At 41.5% G+C, this 18,818-nt stretch overlaps 1 protein-coding gene across 11 annotated transcripts in view; it reads left to right on the forward strand.

Annotated features, from left to right (window-relative positions):
* Positions 1-5,109: 5,109 nt before the first annotated feature.
* The window catches only part of LOC139406763 (exocyst complex component 2-like), an 85,304-nt gene continuing 71,595 nt past the window's right edge, over positions 5,110-18,818 (forward strand). For 2 of the 11 annotated variants that reach the window (XM_071149772.1, XM_071149781.1), the window contains exons 1-2: positions 5,116-5,194; positions 7,125-7,191. The gene's annotated coding sequence lies outside the window, so the exon portion shown is untranslated. Of the gene's footprint in view, positions 5,195-7,124; positions 7,192-18,818 lie in introns of all 11 variants that reach the window. The other 9 variants (XM_071149770.1, XM_071149776.1, XM_071149774.1 and 6 more) reach the window with 7 other exon arrangements.

The following is an 18,818-nucleotide window of genomic DNA, read 5'->3' on the forward strand; positions in this document are numbered from 1 at the left end:
TTGCAGACTCCATCAGGTTTTCTTCCAGAATGGTCCTGTATTTGGCTCCATCCATCTTCCCATCAATTTTAACCATCTTCCCTGTCCCTGCTGAAGAAAAGCAGGCCCAAACCATGATGCTGCCACCACCATGTTTGACAGTGGGGATGGTGTGTTCAGCTGTGTTGCTTTTACGCCAAACATAACGTTTTGCATTGTTGCCAAAAAGTTCAATTTTGGTTTCATCTGACCAGAGCACCTTCTTCCACATGTTTGGTGTGTCTCCCAGGTGGCTTGTGGCAAACTTTAAACAACACTTTTTATGGATATCTTTAAGAAATGGCTTTCTTCTTGCCACTCTTCCATAAAGGCCAGATTTGTGCTATATACGACTGATTGTTGTCCTATGGACAGAGTCTCCCACCTCAGCTGTAGATCTCTGCAGTTCATCCAGAGTGATCATGGGCCTCTTGGCTGCATCTCTGATCAGTCTTCTCCTTGTATGAGCTGAAAGTTTAGAGGGACGGCCAGGTCTTGGTAGATTTACAGTGGTCTGATACTCCTTCCATTTCAATATTATCGCTTGCACAGTGCTCCTTGGGATGTTTAAAGCTTGGGAAATCTTTTTGTATCCAAATCTGGCTTTAAACTTCTTCACAACAGTATCTTGGACCTGCCTGGTGTGTTCCTTGTTCTTCATGATGCTCTCTGCGCTTTTAACGGACCTCTGAGACTATCACAGTGCAGGTGCATTAATACGGAGACTTGATTACACACAGGTGGATTGTATTTATCATCATTAGTCATTTAGGTCAACATTGGATCATTCAGAGATCCTCACTGAACTTCTGGAGAGAGTTTGCTGCACTGAAAGTAAAGGGGCTGAATAATTTTGCACGCCCAATTTTTCAGTTTTTGATTTGTTAAAAAAGTTTTAAATATCCAATAAATGTCGTTCCACTTCATGATTGTTTCCCACTTGTTGTTGATTCTTCACAAAAAAATACAGTTTTATATCTTTATGTTTGAAGCCTGAAATGTGGCAAAAGGTTGCAAAGTTCAAGGGGGCCGAATACTTTCGCAAGGCACTGTACACACACACATAGTACCAGTCAAACTTGGATTTGGACACACCTACTCATAGCAGTGTTTTCTTTATTTTTTACTATTTTCTACATTGTAGAATAATAGTGAAGGCATAATGAATATGAAATCATGTAATAACCAAAAAAGTGTTAAACAAATCAAAATATATTTTATATTTATGATTCTTCAAAGTAGCCACCATTTGCCTTGATGACACTCTTGGCATTCTCTCAACCAACTTCATGAGGAATGCTTTTCCAATAGTCTTGAAGGTGATTAAATCTAACCTTTAATTAAAGTAAAATAATTGAAAGAAAAAATAAATCATAAAACTAATATTCTTCTCAATATATGTGTGCCACAATTATTGCCACCCCTTCATTCAATACTTTGTGCAACCTCCCTTTGCCAAGAGTCTTCTCATATAATGTGTAATGAGTTTGGAGAACACATGGCAAGGAATCTGAGACCACTCCTCCATACAGAATCTCTCCAGATCCTTCAGATACCGAGCTCGGCTCATCCCACATGTTTTCTATGGGGTTTAGGTCAGGGGACTAGGTAAAACCTTCTGATTCTGTGGTCAGTGAACTATTTTTGTGTTGATTTTGAGGTGTGCTTGGATCATTGTCCTGCTGGAAGATCAAAACACGGCCCAGCTTAAGCTTCCTAGCAGAGGCAGTCAGGTTTTGATTTAATATCTGCTGATATTTGATGGAGTCCATGATACCATATATCCTAACAAGTTGTCCCGGGCCTTTTGAAGAAAAACGGCCCCACAACATCAAAGATCCACCTCCATACTTCACCGTGGGGATGAGTTACTTTTCTGCATGGCTATCTTTCTGTTTACGCCAAACCCAACTCTGGTGGGCACTTGAGTTTGTTATTTGATGACAACAAATACTTTTTTATGGCAACCCTGCAAAACAACTTGTGGTTATGTAGGTGGCGTCTGATTGTAGATTTGGAGACTTTCTGACACCAAGACCCAACTATCGTCTGCAATTCTCCAGCTGTGATCCTTTTCGGCCACTCTAACCATCCTCCTCACTGTGCATGGGGTCAATATAGACACACGTTAACAATCAGCCCGCAAGAGGACATCTCCAGTGGAAAATTTGCATTTTCAACGGTTGAGCTATTTTCTTATGGTCATTTCCTGATTTGTACAGCTCAACAACCTTTTGTCACACATCCTCACTGTAGTCTCAGGTCTTTCCCATAGTGATGGATGACTATGGAAACTTGGCCTGTGTGTCACCTCATATTTATACCCCAGTGAAACAGGAAGTCATGGCTTAACACTTAAGTGTTCCTAATCACTCAGGTGAACTTAAAGATGTGAAAAATGAATGGGAATTTACTTCAGTTAGATTTTATTCATAAGAATGCCAATAATTGGGTGCCAATAATTGTGGCACAGATTTTTCGGGGAAAAATATTTATTTAAAATGTATTTCTTTCAATCATTTTGCTTCATTTAAAAGGTCAGATTTTTGTGAATATTTTGAATGAAAGATGAAGAGGATAAATAGCAAATAAATTTTTTCACAACCTGTTTTGCTCATATTTACCAATGGTGCCAATATTAGCGAAGGACAATGTAGACAGGCGTGTGCCTTTCAAAATCATGTCCGAACAATTGAATGTACCACAGGTGGACTCCAATAAAATTGTAGAAACATCTCAATGATGATCAATGGAAACAGGATGCACCTGAGCTCAATTTTGAGTCTCATAGCAAAGGGTCTGAATAGTTATGTAAATAAGGTATTTCTGTTTTTAATACATTTGAAATAAATTCTAAAAACCTGTTTTGGCTTTGTCATTCTGGGGTATTGTGTGTAGATTGCTGAGGAAAATGTTTTATTTAATCAATTTTAGAATAAGGCTGTAACGTAACAAAATGTGGAAAAATTCAAGGGGTCTGAATACTTTTCCGAAAGCACTTTAGATATATTATTTATTTGAAAATGTATTAAATGTTTTTTTCCCCCTCATCAATCTACACACAATACCCCATAATGACAAAGCTAAAACAGTTTAGATGTTTATCCTAATAAAAAAAAAGAAATATCACATTTACAAAAGTATTCACACCCTTTACTCAGTACATTGTTGAAGGACCTTTGGCAGTGATTACAGACAAGTCTTTTTAGGTATGACGCTACAAGCTCGGCACATCTGTATTTGGGGAGTTTCTCCCATTCTTCTCTGCAGATCCTTCCAAGCTCTGTCAGGTTGGATGGGGAGCGTCGCTGCACAGATAACTTCAGGTCTCTCCAGAGATGTTCGATCGGGTTCAAGTCTGAGCTCTGGTTGGGCCACTCAAGGACATTCAGAGACTTGTCCTGAAGCCACTCCTGCGTTGTCTTGGTTGTGTGCTTAGGGTCGTTGTCCTGTTGGAAGGTGAACCTTCGCCCCCAGTCTGAGGTCCCAAGCGCTCTGGAGAATGTTTTCATCAAGGATCTCTCTGTACTTTGCCTCGATCCTGACCATTCTCCCAGTCTCTGTTGCTAACATCCCCACAGCATGATCCTGCCACCACCATGATTCACCATAGGGATGGTGCCAGGTTTCTTCCAGATGTGACGCTTGGCATTCAGGCCAAAGAGTTCAAACTTGGTTTCATCTGACCAGAGAATCTAATTTCTCATGTCTCAGAGTCTTTAGGTGCCTTTTGGCAAACTCCAAGCAGGCTGTCATGTGCCTTTTACTGAGGAGTGGCATCCGTCGGGATATTCTGCCATAAAGGTCTGATTGGTGGAGTGTTGCAGAGATGGTTGTCCTTCTGGAAGTTTCTCCCATCTCCACAGAGGAACTCTAGAGGTTTGTCAGAGTTACCATCGGGTTCTTGGTCACCTCCCTGACCTAGGCCCTTCTCCACGGATTGCTCAGTTCGGTGGTTCCAAACTTCTTCCATTTAATAATGATGAAGGCCACTGTGTTTTTGGAGGACCTTCAATGTTGCAGACATTTTTGAGTACCCTTCCCCAGATCTGTGCCTCGACACAATCCTGTCTCAGAGCTATATGGACAATTGCTTCGACCTCATGGCTTGGTTTTTCCTCTGACGTTCACTGTCAACTGTAGGACCTTATGTAGACAGGTGTGTGCCTTTCCAAATCATGTCCAATCAATTGAATTTACCACAGGTGGACTCAACATCTGAAGGATGATCGATGGAAACAGGATGCACCTGAACTCAATTTCAAATGGGGTGCATTGTGTGTAGATAGATTTAATCCAATTTAGAATAAGGCTTTAACATAACAAAATATGGAAAAAGTTAGGTCTGAACACTTTCCAAATGCACTAAATATTAGTACCAGTCAAAAGTTTGGACACACCTTCTCATTCAAGTGTTTTTCTTCATTTTATACATTGTAGAATAACAGTGAAGACATCAAAACTATAAAAAAAAACATATGGAATCATGTAGAAACCAAAACAAGTGTTAAAAAAATCTACTAATATTGATTTGCACCCCCTTTTTCCTGCAGAACAGCCTCAATTTGTCAGGGAATTGTTGTACAACGTGTCAAAAGATTTCCACAGGGATGCACAGTTGTGTTAAGTTCTTGATACACATGGGAAACTGTTGAGCGTGAAAAACCCAGCAGCGTTGCAGATCTTGACACACTCAAACCGGTGCGCCTGGCACCTTGTACCATCCATCCCCTGTTCAAAGACACAAATATTTTTGTCTTGCCCATTCACCCTCTGGATGGCACACATACACAATCCATGTATCAAGGCTTAAAAATCCTCTTTAACCTGTCTTCTCCCGTTCATCTACTCTGATTGAAGTTGAATTAACAGGTGACATCAATTAGGGATCATAGCATTCACCTGGTCAGTCTACATCATGGATAGAGCAGGTGTTTCTAATGTTTTGTACGCTCAGCAGTGCAATGCATTTTAGCTACAGTGTTTTGAATAACAATCCACACCATACCAAATTGTACTCAACTCAACCCAGCTCCTGCGCTGATGGCTCTGATGCTCCGAGGGGGATGAAGGTGAGTGCGTGATGACATCATCACCGACTGGGCGTTGCAGGAAGTGGCAAACAAAGTTGATATCTGAAAAGGTTAGCTGGAATATTTCATTCAACTGCTGCATTGTAAGTTACCCTATTATCTATTTTACAAAATATTGTGACACATATGAAAGCTTTATTTTACCATTGGATTGGATTCACGGTCTTAGTTCGTCTCATTTTGCAGAATTCTCCGATGATTGTTTACATTTCCGTTATCAAAGCTAGCCTGCTGGCTTGCATGCTACTAACGTTAGTCAGCTAACAGTTTCCAACTTCCAATTTACTGTTCATATCGTTACTATGTATGTTTGTCTGATGGTCTAAGTATGTGTATAAGTAATTATATTGGTCTGGCAGCGAACGCACTTGAGAAATGTTTTAACTATTAGTTGCGCTAGCTAACTACTGCTAGCGCTGTCTGTGTCAGCTGACATGTCCCCAAAAAACAACCTCGCTTGCTCACCTTTCTTGACATGCGCACAGGTATCGCATCAAGGGGTCATTGACCACACAGAATCTACATTCCTACCTGGGATGGTCTTGCCAAAGAGAATGACACATTTATGAACGATGTGGTCTTGCTTACTGCTTTCCTTGGTTTATTCGGTACTACTGTACTGTAGCGCAGGGCTAGGCCTGTGTAAGGCCAGTCTCATGAAATATATCCGGTGTTTATATGTGTAAATTTGACTACGCAGAGGCAGATGTAGAGGAGTTCTGTAGGATATAATGGAAACCATGGCCTGTCAAACTAATAGCCTTTGCCTCTTGTTTTGTTTGATTGATGGTAGCCGACTAAACTCAACTCCACAATGGGCAGTGGTGTAGTGCTATTTTTGTAGGTGAGGGATCGTAATAATAATTTAAAAAAAAGGTAATCAAAGTTTGTACCAACATATTTAGCCAATTGAATAGCCAGCCTATCCTTATAGAATATGCATAAAATGCATCCACCAATTGCGATGTCTGCCTATGCCATATTGTCTAAAGAAAAGGTTACTTTTCTAATACCCTCAACACCAATTTATTTCAAAATAGGCCATCATCACTGTCAGTTGTGAATGATAATTCTTCACGTTTTACCGGTGAAACGTTCAAACTGTATCTCCATGTCAATCACTTGATTTATCTCAATCAGTTTCATGGTAATATGCATTTAGATCTTTTTGAATAAGCGCAGATGCTGTTAACAAACTATTAGCATTAATTGTATATTGTTTTAATCAACGCATTAATCCTGCCTGGTTGTGCGCTCTGAGTTTTGGCGCATCATAATTTTTGGGGGAATATTCAGCTTCAGCTAGCCATCCTAAAATCTCATTTAGAAATGAGGTGTTTTTGGTGTCACAGTAAACTTATAGGCCTATTATGCTAATATTTGGTTATGTTTTGAGGAATGCAAATGAATGATGTGTTCTTCCGAGACGTTGATTCAGCGTTGATATAACTTTACTAAATTTGTTTTTGTAACATTTTCTGTGGAAATTGTTTAAATTTGTCCTTGTTCATACAGTTTTATGGTTTGTTAAACTTTTAAGTCAATGGTTTTTGTTTGGCTTACATTTTAAAGTGAACTGAGTCTAAGCATCATTTTGTTACCATGGAATTGCACTACAGCAGCATATTGCTGATATAAGGTCAGTGCCTTGAAACTATGCAGATGATTGTTACCTTAGTGCTTTAGTCCCCTTGGATACATTTTTTCCCATTGCTTTATCAAACTTTTGATCTAAATGAGACTTTGCAATAGCCTACATTTTGTGTAAGCTTCTTGTATGATTTGTAATCTTTGACATCACCAAAATGATGTAGGCCTAAGTGTTGCAGATAAGCAAGCGCTGTCTTTAATTTATATTTTTTTGTGTGTCAGGTCAGTGTTGAGGGGGTCATGTTATTGGTAGAGAAACATTACCCCCTACTGTGTTACCCTCAGAGGTGAAAGGTCAGAGCATAGATGTTGACGTGTGTGTGTGTGCATCCTCAAATACTGCACACTGATGTGCTGTTTCAGGTGGAGCAGTGGGCAAGGAGAGCGAGACTGAACAGGCAGCTTTGAACCTTCTTCTCTACGGCTTAAGGTATCACAGGCTTAATGAAACGTAAGCCCTCTGCTATTATCACACCTAGGAATAAAGTATGTTAAACAACAACTGGAAAATGAAGACTAACAGTAATATAGGTACTTCTCAGTGTTTCCCCCTCTCTGTGCTTTTATTAAAGGATCTGTTATTCTTGCATTTTGTGTATGCCCTTATGGATTGATCACATGATTGTCAACCAACGCAGAGTAAATAGCCTACTATGCGACACGACTCTGCGTGGCTGGCTATGTGAAACACGCAAAAGGAAATAAACGAATGTGTCCGAAAACAATAATTAGGCTAAGTTGTGGATTTCGACTCATCGTTACCACTTAGGCCTACATTAAATTCACAAGCATCATGCTCTCTCCCTCTGTGTAAAAAAAATAAAAAATACAAATAAAACAGCGACGAGAGATCTGTATATAATGACGAAATGCTAATGTCTCTGTCCTAACAAAGGGAGTCGTTGTCCCAAAGGCGGGAAGGCAGTTGACAGGTTTAAATCCAAAGTAAGCACATAGAAACGCATTAGGCTTATTTTGGATTTTTGCTGTTATTCGCTCACTGTCATCACTCACTTTGACTGACAGGTGCCTATTCCATCAATGGATCACTAGAAGATGCATATGATTCATTCTAGCAGGAGAAGGCTTGACGGACTAGCAATTTGAAACTTTTTAAAGGAAAAGTAGTAGAAAGTAGAAAATGTAGCTGACTTAAAATGAGTCAGTAACCTTCTGATTAGCCGACAGCCGGCCTTATTGGAAAACACTGACTATGACTGTAAATTGTTGTTTTTTTTACATGTTTTATCAACCTTGGTTGATTGCACTGACTAAGTTGCTAAGGACATGAGTGCCTACTAAATGACCAACATTTCTATGTAAATGTGAAAAATGAAAACTTGCAAAGAACACTGGGTAATATGCCGCAGCATGGGTAATTCCAGTAATGTACTATAAATTAGGTTACCGTAACATTTTTGGCACTGTAAAATGGATTACAATACATTTCAGTAACATTCTGGCCAATTGCTGCCAGTAAATTGCTGTACGTTTTACTGGAAATATTTTAGTGTGGGTGTGCAAGCCTATATCAATAAGGCCTACTGTATTATTTTGAGGGATTCTTTAAATTACTAAATATTTTTTTAAATTACATTTTCTGCAACTTTTTCCACCATGTGTGTATGTATGCTGTGTATTAATCAGACAATGATATCACAGGAAATGAGTGCTAAGCTGTCGCTGAGCCTCTCTCTGGTTGGAGCCTTGAAGACCCCTTTCCTCACCCCTGACTTCCACCCATCTCCCTGCAGGGGACACGGGGCTGTTTCCTGCCCTCTCTCTGGCTCTAATTGAAAATGTTGGGTGGCCCAGCCAGCCTCTGCTTGTTTGTTTTGGTGGAATGCAGTGGCGGGTTATATTTTTGTGGCACTTTCTCATCAGTGGTTTCTGCTTTAAGGAAGGGTTTCCCAAACTCTGTCCTTTTGTCCTAGCACTACACAGCTGATTACAATAACCAACTCATCATCAAGCTTGGATTATTTGAATCAGCTGTGTAGTGCTAGGGCAAAAACCAAAATGTGCACCCAGGGGGAGCCCCCAGGGCTGACATTGGGAGACCCTGCTATAGGGTTAGGCTAGGGTGGATTGAACCAGAGCGGTCACAGCAGGGGTGAAAGGTTGATGCGGCAGTGTTTTTGGAGTGGCACTTCTCTCTCACCCCTGTCGTCCCGCCTTTCCCACAGTGAGTACTTACTAAAGAGTCCTTAAGTAAACTGTAGAATACTATACTACACACTGCCCGAGGGGCGCAGTGGTCTAAGGCACTGTGACTACAGTTCCTGATTCGAATCCAGGCTGTGTCACACCCGGCCGTGATTGGGAGTCCCATAGGGCGGCGCACAATTGGCCCCGTGTCTTCCGGGTTTGGCCGGGGTAGGCAGTCATTGTAAATAAGAATTTGTTCTTAACTGACTTGCCTAGTTAAATAAGGTTAAATTAAACATGTGCATATACCCTGCCCATTTTCATAGATGCATAGATAATAAACAGTGAGTAGTAGCAGTGTGAAAACAAAAGGGTGGGGTGGTGTCAATGTAAATAGTCCGGATGGCCATTTGATCAGTTGTTCAACAGTCTTATGGCTTGGTGGTAGAAGCTGTTAAGGAGCCTTTTGGACCTAGACTTGGTGCTCTGGTACCGCTTGCCACTATGGTACCGCTTGCGCTAGCAGAGAGAACAGTCTATGACTTTGGTCACTGGAGTCTTTGACAATTTTTTGGGCCTTCCTCTGACACTGCCGGGTATAGAGGTCCTGGATGGCAGGAAGCTTGGCCCACGTGATATACTGGGCCGTACGCACTACCCTCTGTAGTGCCTTGCGGTCGGAGGCCGAGCAGTTGCCATACCAGGCAGTGATGCAACCAGTCAGGATGCTCTCGATGGTGCAGCTGTATAACTTTTTGAGGACCTGAATTGGAGTGGGTCTAGGGTTTCTGGGATGATGGTGTTGATGTGAGCCATGACCAGCTTTTCAAAGCATTTCATGGTGGCTACCGACGGTAGTCAGTTAGGCAGGTTACCTTCACTTTCTTGGACACAGGGACTATGGTGGTCTGATTGAAACATGTAGGTATTACAGACTCGGTTTGGGAGAAAATTAAAATGTAATTGAAGACACTTGCCAGTTGTTCCACGCATGCTCTGAGTAAACGTCCTGGTAATCGGTCCCTAGTCCATGTTCCCAGTTCTCACGCTCATCATGAGCCATGTTTTTGTATGTAAATATTAGTTACTGTACTTGTGACACGGCATTACCAAGGTTTAAACCCTGACTCCCCGTGGAATCTCATTCTATGGCTGTCTGTCTCCACATCCTAAGCCCTCTATAAACATCAGCCTGCATTCATGCGCCCACATTTCAAATTCGGTTTATTTAGCCAGGATTCTGAGAGGAGAAGTTCGATCTTAAAAGTCCAATTTGAGACCAACAAACAGAGAACTGGCCAAAGGACAAGAAACGGGAGAAGGGAGTGAGACAGAGGGGATAGAGAGAACTAAACCCGGATGCCGGACCCCTTATTGCTCCATTCTGGTCCTCTCCTAGATCTTTTCACTGTACTGCGTTGGGATTGGTTACTCTCTTACTGTCCTGTATTACAGTTGGCTGAGAAGTGCTGACTGGCCAACGAATTTGACAACGAATAATGTCTGTCTGCTCAAAAATATGAATACCACTGCTATTTTTTAAATTCTTATTTACAATGATGGCCTAGGAACAGTGGGTTAACTGCCTTGTTCAGGGGCAGAACAACTTTTTACCTTGTCAGCTCAGGGATTCGATCTGGGAATACATATATAGGTATCTGTTGGTGACCGATACTTTAAAAATGGGTAGGGGCGTGGATCAGAAAACCAGTCAGTATCTGGTGTGACCACCATTTGACTCTTGTAGCGCGACACTTCTCCTTCGCATACAGTTGATCATGCTGTTGTTTGTGGCCTATGGAATGTTGTCCCAATCCTCGTCAATGGCTGTGCGGCGGTACTGGATATTGGCGGGAACTGGAACACGCTGTCATACACGTCGATCCAGAGCATCCCAAACATGTTCAATAGGTGACAGCAGGCCATGGAAGAACTGGGACATTTTCAGCTTCCAGGAATTGTGTACAGATCCTTGTGACATGGGGCCATGCAATATCATGTTGAAAAATGAAGTGATGGCATGACAATGGGCTTCTGGATCTCTTCATGATATATCTGTGCATTGAAATGCAATCCATAAAATGCAATTGTGTTCATTATCTGTAGCTTATGCCTACCTTTTTTAGGGTTGCACATTTTGGGGAATATTCAGAGGTGGAACATTTCCATGGGAATATATGCAAATGAATATTAATACCATTTTAAATGTATATTTTTTTTTGCATTGGATATATATCTACCATAGCATATGGAGAGTGAAACATAAGGTAAAATATTTATCATAAATAGACATAATTTCAAATGATTAAATCCTTCCAATAGAAATAAAAAAAATATTTAGTTACATTGAACTTTTAATTAAATGATTTGACTCTTCACATGGGATGATTTCACTGAACAACAAAATAAAGGGAATATTAAATGATCCCCAATGATCCATCGTATCTCCCAAAAACATTTTCAGCAAACATCTGTAAAATGGTAGTCTGGAAGCTAAAGCTTTTGTTGTCTTCCTCTCAGGCTTCCATGTCTTCTCTGTGGACCTATTTAATGTCCACCTCAGACTGAGGCCTTATCTTCACTGTCACTTTCCAACCTTGTTGAGGATGGCTCGTTGTATGGCTCAAAAAGCCAAAAATTTTCCCGGATGGCCACCAATGTTTGTATTGATCAGCCTGTTGCATGCTTTGGTGTGTGTGTTCCCAAACAAGAACCAGTTACGCTCTGAGACGGCTGATGTTGGTGCGATTTGGAGGATGATGGAGGCAACAGGGGAAAGAGCCTCAGATCCACAAAGTCCCTTCTACCAGGTGGCTGATGAGATATATTGGTACGACTTTGCATCTCCGTCCCAAAGCCCTTGCTTGGAAGTGTACTTTGCCAGGCTGCCAAGAACCTTGCCCTCATCCAGGCCAAGGTGGCAAGACACGGTGGTGATGACAACATAGGCCTTGTTGATCCCTGCACCAGACAGGATGCTCTTGCCAGCATACTTGGGGTCCAACATGTACACTGCGGCGTGTATGAGCTTAAGGCAGAAGTCCTCACGCTTTTTGATGTATTTCAGAACTGCAGTCCTCTGATTGGAGCAATAGTGAAGTGGGCAGGGCAGTACAGATTTATTTTCTTACATCTGCAAGCAAAGTCTGAACATCAGACAGGATGACATTGTCTCCCTCAATCCGTGCAATGGCTACTGCTATAGGTTTCAGGAGTTTCAGGCTGCTTACCACTCTCTCCCAAAATACATCATCCAGAAGGATCCTCTTGATGGGGCTGTCCATATTGGCAGACTGTGACATGGCCATTTCTTGGAGAGACTCCTACCCCTCCAGGAGACTGTCAAACATGATGACACACCACCCCAACGGGTGTTGCTGGGCAGCTTCAATGTGGTGCTCTTCTTCTTCTCACTTTGCTTGGTGAGGTAGATTGCTGCTATAACTTGATGACCCTTCACATACCTAACCAATTCCTTGGCTTTCTTATAGAGTATATCCATTGTTTTCAGTGCCATGATGTCCTTGAGGAGCAGATTCAATGCATGAGCAGCACAGCCAATGGGTGTGATGTGAGGGTAGGACTCCTGAAATTGTGTTTTTTTACATTGGATAAAAGTAGAGACTCAGAGATAGAAAATGGTATATCATACACTACAGTTGAGGAACAATGGGAAAGTAATATCGGTATTGAAATTTGATTAACTTGTTAACGCTCTTTTTTTAAAAATGGCCCTTGAATGTTTTGGTATACCTACTGGAGAGCTCTTCTTTGTCTACATCCATTCAGCATCCTTCACCACCTCTTAAGCCTTAGCCCCACCCATCTCTTTAAGGGTTCACATGTGAGGCCAGGTGTTAAACAAAGTGAGTACGGTATTGTACTGAACAACCAAAGAGTTCAAGACTAAAGCCTGATGTATACTACGTCTATCGACATGTCTGTAGACAGTTTTCGCAGTCACATCATGAACATTCTTTATCCGACATCAAACTTGTCGTTGCGAAAATGTATAAACTCAAAAACGACAGGCTACATGACATCAGCAGCCTGGTGCCCCAGAATAGCATAACGGTGTATTTTAACACCCAATAAACCCACCCTTTTAAAAATGTATTTAGTATATGTCAATCCAGAAAACCAGGCAACTAAAAGTTACTTTTCTAAATAATGTTTTGGTTTGTTTCTAGCTTGTTAGATAGCTAGCTGACTACCCGTTTCAAATAATGACCATGTCATAAGCTGACACCTGTCTGAACTTTAGCTAATTTGCATTCATTATTACAGAAAAATAAACTTACAATATTATTATTTACAAGTTAATGGTGAGCTAATTACAGAAAATAGCTTATGGTTGTGTGTGATGAAAGCAGGGCACTCTACCGCAGAATTTTAGAAATTGGATACTGTCTCATAGGCCTAATGTTATATCCTAATATGACTTTGGCGCAGGTCATGTTGTTCTTCACATTACCGTCTCTGGTAAATACACACTATATCAAATCAAAGTTTGTCAAATGCACAGGATACAGAAGGTGTAAACGGTACAGTGAAATGGTTACTTGCATAGCGGAGTCTTTTGTTTAGACATGTAGCTAGCTAGCTAAACAATGAACCATAATCCCAACTCATAATGTTACTACCATGCATTAATCTGCTGGTAGCTAAAACTAACCAACTAGGTTCAATGTTGCTAGCTAGCACAGGATACAGCCAGCTAGCTAGCAAGCATTAGGCTATAACTAGCAATGCAAATAGCTCTGAGATATGAATAATATTCCTACACAGATCATACACGTAACTTTAGCTAGCTAGCTAACAGTACGCTTTAACTTGCAATAAAATTGACTTTCTGACAAAATTAGATATGTATAATATCTGAAAATGTAGCTAGCTAGAATCTCTTACCCGAATACATAGATTAACACTTCTTCCTCTCTGTCATGGATGCCATGGTTGACCTTAGTTTGAAGATGTAACCCAGATACAGCTGTTTTATGCAACAGCTTTTTGTGTGGTCTCTTTTCGACTCCCTCTGCATATTTGCAATCAAACGGCAGAATTTTCTCCTTAGCTGTCATACTCTACTTCCACCAGACATTCCACTGATTTCGAAACTCCAAAAAGTGGAGAGCATCTTTAAAAAAAAAACACGTTAGAAATTATTGCCTACAGAGACTGAGCAGCTTATGTTGTAGACAGAAGTGTGCTACATGGCAGACCAATCCAAACTCCTCTCTCAGCATGTCCAGCCCATCCATTATATCAGCCAATCATGGATAGCGGTTCCTTCTTATTTCCGTGGCTAAACTAACTAGGCTCGTAATTTAAAAATTTGTATTTACAGATGGCATACAAGTTTGTTTATTAAGGCACCTGAAAGTTCACATGTTCCAGATGGCATTTCTGCCCCCAAAAAACATTAAAATGCCTCTCCTGTGAAGTAGTGACGTGCGACATAGGCCTAGTTTCCTGAAACGAGTCACAAATGTGCCAATGTATTAGCCTAGTTCAGTCTTCTGAACTTTAATTGATCACATTCCTTTTCCTTTAATGCACAAATCCGACAGAGTGTAGCCTAACTGATGCTCTCTGTTAAACTATTGGCAGCATTCTCTCTGTCCCCTGCCAGTCTGCAACTGAGAGTCAGTTCAAAACAGTCTGTATGAGTTCTGGTGTGAGTTTGGAGTGAGGAATGGTTTCTTAAATTGCTGGTCTGTCAGATCAGAGATCAGGGCCAGTCATACCAGGGCCATGATGTTTGGCCAGCTCTGTGTATTCAGACTGAGGGTGCTCTTTGATGGAATCTGGTGTTTGTTTAATGTTGGGGGCTGACTGGAGTGTTAGCGTGGGGTACTGGGAGAGGCTTAGTGGTAGCAGCACTGATGGGGTGACAGTGTGGGGGGCAGGCGGATATGTCTGAAAGGGTCCCTTTGTGCCCCTAGCCCAGACCATAACACATAACACACACACACACTCAACCTAACCCCCTCTCACCTGTCAATCACTCCCACATGGGGAGCTGAGAAGAAGAGAACAAGCATAGAGCTCAGACCAGAGCAAAGGCGACCTCTACACTACCCAGTATTTGGCTCAGAATGAGCAGGACAGTTGTGTGTAACGTGAGCGAGTATCAGGATTTGTTTGTGAAGAGCCCAGTACTGTCTCCAGCAGGGATATCCCCCTGATAGCCAAGGGGATGCCTCTCTGACCCTCCTCCACCCTCTCTAACCGCCCTCTACGCCACAGGTCCTTCTCACAGTGACTCATTCCTTCTGTAGCAGGAGGGGGGACTCATGCTGGAAGTTGTAAGTCCGAAAGTTTAGGAACAGATGACCTAAATAAACAACTTTAGGGCTACATTTGGGAGCAGTAAGTACAGTCACCCCCTTTTCGTGTGAATACCCGCCCCCCTCTATCCAGTGCATTAGCCTAAACAGCAGGGGAAAATCAGCCAAACCCGTAAAACCCACACTGCACCCTGCAGGCTCTCAGAGGGTGCTAATATGACAGACTGATTATCAGTCACACTGCCTTGGAAGTTGTGGGAACATACGTTTTTGGTGTTCCTTTGGTTCTGGGAATGAAGCCATAAGTTTCCTGACCGGTAAAACTGAATGTTCTTTAAACGTTATGACAACGGAAATGAAAATTTGCCTGTTCTGGAAGCCTACATTTTTTTGGTTGTAGGGAGGTTCTGAGAACGTTTTACTGGGATTCCCTGAAAGTTTTCCAGGGAGGCATTATTAACATTTTGAGAACGGAATCAAGCAATCATTAAGATCAAGTGTGGCAAATTAGTGGGTGCGGCCAACACACCTGAACACACTTAAAGATGGAAGATAGATGGAGTTTTGTTGACGCTGAGAATGGAATGTATGTTTTTTTTAAATAACATTCTTAGAATGTCCTTTGAACATTACTCATTTTTTTCCTTGTGGTTTTTATGGAAAGTTTTCTTAATGTTCTAAAAACATGACTTTAAATAGATATTCCCACAGAAGAATGCTGTTTCTTAACGTTCTCAGAACAATTTGAGAACATTACTTTAAATAGAACCTTGAGGAAACCTGTAGGAAATGTTATGCTGAAATTCAAATAAAGAAACATATGGTTCTCAGAACATTGTGCTGTCTGTGTAGCTTCCATATGCCTCTTTCTGAAACAGAACAGTGTCCTGGCATTGTGAGTGTGGGGTATATATTGTTTAAAGTGTGCTGTAGTAAATGTCCTAGGGCCTAGGCTTATATGATTTTCATCTGTTATAGTATAAATATACAGTATACTTCCTATGAAGCAAGCCATTCCTCATATTCAGCCCATTCTACAGCTGTGTTTAAAATGGCACCCAACTCCCTATAGGCTAGTGCACAACTATAGGGCTCTGGTCAAAATATATTAGGAATAGGGTGCCATTTGGAACGCAAGGCTACAGTCTTGCCTAGCCAGAGAGCTCCTTTCTCCCTGAGCTTGTTAGCTCTGGTCCTATTGCTCAGTCCTAGGCTCTGGGGTGACAGAGTTACCAAATAGAGGAGGGGCAGTCACTTTGTTTATAAGTCCCTCTCCATGTAAAATAAACCTGCCATTTTAGCCCAATTAGAACGTAAGCAGGAAGGGAGGAAGCGAGGGAGAAAGGGAGGGAGAGAATGCTTAAGCACTAGTCATGTGGCCAATGAGTAGGCAGATGTTTGATAAACAACACAGGATTTAACAACAAGAATGATCAGAAGAAACTGACCGAGAGTGCCATTTACAGTACCAGGCAAAAGTTTGGACACACCTACTCATTTAAGGGTTTTTCTTTATTTTTACCATTGTCTACATTGTAGAATAATAGTGAAGACATCAACACTTTGAAATAACACATATAGAATCATGTAGTAACCCAAAAAATGTTAAACAAAGCCATGCTGGTTAAGTGTGCCTTGAATTCTAAATAAATCACAGACTGTGTCAACAGCTAAGCACCCCCACACCATCACAACACCACCTCCATGCTTCACGGTGGGAACCACACATGCGGAGATCATCCGTTCACCTACTCTGCGTCTCACAAAGACTCGGCGGTTGAAACCAAAAATCTCACATTTGGATTTATTAGACTGACTGACATATTTCCACTGGTCTAATGTCCATTGCTCGTGTGTCTAGGTCCAAGCAAGCCTCTTCTTCTTATCGGTGTCCTTTTAGTAGTAGTTTATTTGCAGCAATTCGACCATGAAGGCCTGATTTCATGCGGTCTCTTCTGAGCAGTTGATGTTGAGATGTGTCTGTTACTTGACGTTTTTGAAGCATTTATTTGGGCTGCAGTCTGAAGTGCAGTGAACTCTAATGAACGTATCCTCTGCAGCAGAGGTAACTCTGGGTCTTCCTTTCCTGTGGCGGTCCTCATGAGAGCCAGTTTCATCATAGCTCTTGATGGTTTTTGCGACTGCACTTGAAGAAACTTTCAATTTTCTTGAAATGTTCCGCGTTGACCTTCATGTCTTAAAGTAATGATGGACTGTCGTTTCTCTTTGCTTATTTGAGCTGTTCTTGCCAAAATATGGACTTGGTATCTTACTAAATAGGGCTATCTTCTGTATACCACCCCTACCTTGTCACAAAACAACTGATTGGCTCAAACGCGTTAAGAAGGAAAGAAATTCCACAAATTAACTTTTAACAAGGCACACCTGTTAATTTAAATGCATTCCAGGTGACTACCTCGTGAATCTGGTTGAGAGAATGCCAAGTGTGCAAAGCTGTTTATAAAGGCAAACTGTGGCTACTTTGAAGAATCTCAAATATAAAATATATTTTGATTTGTTTAACACTTTTGGTTACTATGTTATTCCATATGTGTTATTTCATAGTTTTGATGTCTTCACTATTATTTTGCAATGTAGAAAATAGTAAAAAAAATAAAGAAACTGTTGCATGAGTAGGTGTGTCCAAACATTTGACTGGTACTGTATATGACTTTAAGTGAACTGTTAAAACTGTGCTGTGTACTTGGGAAGCCTACCTTGGCTTCTAGGTGATTCTCATTGTAGGCTGCTGCCACAAGTCAAAATAGGGTCCTGTAATGCCCCCTAGAGCATTTTTGTCAAATAAATAAACAGTCATGTAAATTCTAATTATATATACAAAAGTATGTCACCCCTTCAAATTAGTGGATTCAGCTATTTCAGCCACACTCGTTGCTGACACGTGTATAAAATTGAGCACACAGCCATGCAATTTCATTAGACAAGCATTGGCAGTAGAAAGGCCTTACTGAAGAGCTCAGTGACTTTCAAGTTGGCGTCATCATAGGATGTCACCTTTCCAGCAAGTCAGTTCGTCAAATTTCTTCCCTGCTAGAGCTGCACCGGTCAACTGTAAGTGCTGCTATTGTGAAGTGGAAACGTCTAGGAGCAACAATGTCTCAGCTGCGAAATGGTATGCCATTCAAGCTCACAGAACGGGACTGCCCAGTGCTCAAGCCCGTAGCATGTAGAAGTCGTCTATTCTCGTTTGCAACACTCACTACCGAGTTCCGAACTGCCTCTGGAAGCAACGTCAGCACAAGAACTGTTTGTCTGTAGCTTCAGAAAATGGGTTTCCATGGCCGAGCTGCCGCACACAAGCCTAAAATCACCATGTGCAATGCCAAGCGTCTGCTGGAGTGGTGTAAATCTCGCCGCCATTGGATTCTGAAGCAGTGGAAACACGTTCTCTGGAGTGATGAATCGCGCTTCACCATCTGGCAGTCCGACGGACAAATCTGGATTTGGCAGATGCCAGGAGAACACTTCCTGCCCCAATACAAAGTGCCGTATGTAAAGTTTGGTGGAGGAATAATGGTCTGGGGACGTTTTTCATGGTTCGGACTCAGACCCCTTACTTCCAGTGACGGGTGTGTGTGTGTATTACAGAGCGGAGGGG

The sequence above is a fragment of the Oncorhynchus clarkii genome, chromosome 4, assembly GCF_045791955.1.
Source record: "Oncorhynchus clarkii lewisi isolate Uvic-CL-2024 chromosome 4, UVic_Ocla_1.0, whole genome shotgun sequence".
Classification (NCBI taxonomy): domain Eukaryota; kingdom Metazoa; phylum Chordata; class Actinopteri; order Salmoniformes; family Salmonidae; genus Oncorhynchus; species Oncorhynchus clarkii.